This window comes from Cucurbita pepo, chromosome LG20, assembly GCF_002806865.2.
Source record: "Cucurbita pepo subsp. pepo cultivar mu-cu-16 chromosome LG20, ASM280686v2, whole genome shotgun sequence".
Classification (NCBI taxonomy): domain Eukaryota; kingdom Viridiplantae; phylum Streptophyta; class Magnoliopsida; order Cucurbitales; family Cucurbitaceae; genus Cucurbita; species Cucurbita pepo.
The window spans coordinates 4,304,623-4,309,133 of NC_036657.1; positions in this window are offsets into that span (position 1 = coordinate 4,304,623).

Below are 4,511 nucleotides of genomic sequence, written 5' to 3' on the forward strand. Positions count from 1 at the left end.
TAATTCACACATATCAATATATATGACAAGTGCAGAACCATAGGGCACGTGTCAACATCAAATATAATCATGCGGATAGTAAAGTTATATTCTCTATTATTTTATGGAAGATATTGTTATGTTATATGAAAGAATTTGATAGGGTTTCTTGATCATAATTCCTCTATTTTATCTTTTAATTCCCTTTCACTCTCTGTAGAATAATTTAAAATTTTATTTTTAATATTTATATATTTATTTATGGTAGTAACTACTATTACCTTATTTGATTTATTTCACCATAAATGACTCTTATTTTTTATTTTTTTATTTTTTTATATGGTAGTAAACATATTAAAAGAAAACGCTTTGAATACTTTTGTTTAAAAAATTGTAATCTCCTCCACATTTATGCATTTATCCATTCCTATAAATACCGGCCAACCTTCTCCTTAAACAAACCATCAAATACTCTTCATCATCTTCAAACTTTATCACCATGGCTAAGGCTCTTTTCCTCATGGCTTCTCTTCTCCTCTATGTCCTATCGCTATTGTCGCTCGCAGCGGCAACCCAACGTTTAGATTTGGCTGGTAGCTACAAACCAATAGAAAACATAGATGACCCAAAGATTCAGAGCTTAGGTGAGTTCGCAGTCAATGAACACAATAAATAGGCAAAAACTCAAATCCAGTTCCAAAAAGTGATTGGTGGAGAAATGCAAATTGTGGCCGGGACCAACTATAAACTTCGATTGACAGCTCTTGAGGGGACTAGTAGGGGAACCTATGGCACCCTTGTGTTCACTGACCTCAACAACAAGAACAACCTTATCAACTTCTATAAGGTCCCCAAATAGACTTCTTGCTTCTTATCAAAGACTATGTGTGTTTTTAATTCTCTATCTTTTTTATATTATGTTATGAATGTTTGGAATCTCGATCAACCCTATGTATGGTTTAAAACTTAATATAAGTATAATTTTGTTGAATAAGATATATGTCTTTGAATAAAAGAATTATACGATCAACTTAAATTTATATAAATAAAACAAAAAAATAAATCATATAAAAGGGAACATACATATAATAAATCAAAAATAATTAAAGTCAAAACAAATAAAATTAATTTCATAATTTTATAGAATAACTTAAATAAAATGTACAAACAAAATTTAAATCATCAAAACATGCGTTTCATAATTATAATGAAAATTAAATATTAAAGAAAAAGTTTAAGAAGTTCCCTTCTATGCCTGGTTGAAAATCAACATAACTCTAGTGAGAAGTTAGTGTAAATAATATCACATTTTCTTTGAAAAAAAAATAAATTAAATTGAGACATTTTTTGGACGCACTTAGAAATGTTTACAGGGCGGGATAGGGTTAGGGAAGTCTTCCCACACACGTGTCCTATTTTAATTTCTATCACTGTGAAATGTTCCATTTATTTTTGTGATGATTTTCGTGAGAAATTTGTTTTAAAGACTTTTTAGGAGATAATTTTCATTTTTCAATATAGTTTCTAATAAAAGCGGTAAAATATTCTAATAAAATCCAATAATATTTCATGAGCAAACATTTAATATAATGTTACAGCCCACGTAAATAAGGTTGCTACTACATGCATATCTTGACTACCAAGTGCGGAAATCCTTTACAACGATTTATTAAAACATCGTCATAGAATTAAAATAAGTTTCGTATTTTAACCCAACATATCTGTAAGATTCATAAAACTTGAGTGTTCCTCACAGATTCGTTGAAAAAGATCGATAGAAACAAAGGTTTTTCACATAATGATTTAAGTGCCTCCACTAGGGTCTTTTCGAATGGGTTGAAGTTGTAAGGTCTTATAGACACGAGTAAATGTTGTTTTTTTTTCATATTTTAAGCTTAAGACAATCTAGTCGATATGGTATGATACTAAAAGGAGAAAACAATTTTTCAAATCGAGTTAACGACCCTGTCTCAATGGGGAAAAAAGTTTCAATGTTAACACTTATGGAATTTGACTCCAAAATCACCCGGAAGCGAAAGTGCATAAGTTTTGTATTTTAACCCAACATATGTATAAGATTCATCAAACTTGAGCGTTCCTTACAGATTCGTTGAAAAAGATCGAAAGAAACATAGGTTATTCACATAATGATTTAAGTGCCTCCATGAGGGGTTTTCTCGACAAGATTGAGGTTGTGAGGTCTTATAGACACGAGTAAATGGTTTTTTTTCTTTCCATATTTTAAGCTTAGGACAAGTTTTAGTCGATATGGTATGATACTAAAACAAGAAAATAACTTTACACATCGAGTTAATGACCCTGTCTCAAAGGGGAGAAAAGTTCCAATGTTAACACCTATGAAATTTGACTCCAAAATGGCCTGTAAGCGAAAGTGCATAAGTTTCATATCTTAACTACACATATGTATAAGATTCATCAAACTTGAACGTTTCTTACAGATTCGTTGAGAAAGATCAATAGAAACAAAGGTTTTTCACATAATGATTTAAGTGCCTCCATTAGGGTCTTCTCGCAGGGTTAAGGTTGTGAGGTCTTATAGACACGAGTAANGACAATCTTTAGTCGATATGGTATGATACTAAAACGAGAAAACAACTTTTCAGATCGAGTTAACGACCCTGTCTCAAAGGGGAAAAAAGTTCAAACGTTAACACCTATAGAATTTTACTCCAAAATGGCCCGGAAACGAAAGTGCATAAGTTTCGTATTTTAACCCAACATATGTGTGAAATTCATCAAATGTGAGCGTTCCTTACATTTTCGTTGAAAAAGATCGAACTAACAATGGTTTTTCACATAATGATTTAAGTGCTTCCATGAGGATCTTCTCGACAGGGTTGAGGTTGTGAGGTCTTATAGAGACGAGTAAATTTTTTTTTCTTCCATATTTTTAGCTTAAGACAATCGATATGATATGATACTAAAATGAGAAAACAACTTTGCAGATCGAGTTAATGATCTTGTCTCAAAGGAAAAAAAAGTTCCAATGTTAACACCTACGCAATTTGACTCCAAAATGGCCCAGTAGCGAAAGTGCATAAGTTTCGTATTTTAACCCAACATAAGTGTACGATTCATCAAACTTGAGCGTTACTTACAGATTCATTGAAAAAGANAAAAAGAAAGAGGATGAAAATTGAAGAAGAAAAGAAAGAGTTGGAAACAAAAGTTAAAAGGTTAGAGAAGAAAATTGCTGAGCTGAATGAGAGTTCCACCTATCTCAACAGGAGAAGGAAGAGAATAGACAGGTAATCTCTGAACTTGCGAAGAAAGTTGAAGAAGGTGTGAAGAAAGAGAATGACCTGTTAATGGAGATTGAGGGTCTAGTGGATGAGCTAGTGAGGGAGAAGAAAGATATAGAGATACTGACTCAACAGAGAAACTCACTCGACGTGCACCTGAATCAAGTCCAACAGAAGACAGTGAACTTACGACACACGATTGATACATTCACTCGTGATAAAACCAAACTAGTGGAAATAAGAATGCTAGCAGTAAAGGTCGCTATGGACTTACGAAGGGAATTGAGTAAACTGAACGAAGTCATGATGTCTGAGTCAAGCGTGGTTGAGAACTGAAGAAATGAAGAATTGGAGTCTCAGATGGGCTGTTCTTGAGAAGATCCAAATGAAGTCTCGTCAGAGAAGGACAACCCTATTTTGTCGCTCGAGGAAAAGAAGAGTAAATTGAAGAAACCACGACTGAGATCGAGAAAACGAAAACGGTGCAGGTGGAATCATTGAATAGAACATTTAAGTTTATGGGGGGAGTTTTTGTTGGAAATAAACTTGAATGAGAGAAAAAAAAAAAAGAAATAAAGAACCTTAAACTTAAATGAGAGGGAAAAAGTGTTATTATTCTTTGGTTTTTAAATTAAGTCAAAAAAATCATATGTAATTTTTGGAAAGGAATAGTTTATGAGTGAGAAAAACCTGGCTTAGTTCCATTTTTAGGGTCAGTAAAACTTATAATAGGCCTTTACTTCTCAATGTAATAACAGAGAACGAGAGAGAGAGAGCAAAAGAAGAAAAACAACAAACTTGTTTGAGTTGAAGTAGAGTATGTAATAGAAAAAAGCTTTTGAGAATTCTTTGTCTCCTTGTCTCTCCCCTCTCGACACCCACTTTACAGTTTCATGAGAGTTATCTAAACGAGTTAGTTTTAGAACGAGCGTCTATTTTCTACAAGTTGGTATCGGAGCGGCTTTTAATTTCAACAAATTGGTATTAGAGCAAATTTATTTTCTACACACCACGCTTTGAACCAGAAACCTCCTCAACACTCAACCCCAAATATTTGGCGTGGAGAGTAGCCGATCAACGAATTCTCTGTCTCCTACTCTCCTCTCTCACCGAGGAAGCCATGACTGCTGTCGTTGGTCTCTCTACTGCACGTGATGTTTGGATTGTATTGGAAACTACGTTCAGCCATCATTCGAAAGCTTGTGAGCTGAGACTCAAGGATGACTTGCAGCTGATGAAACGTGGCACCAAACTTGTTGCTGAGTATGC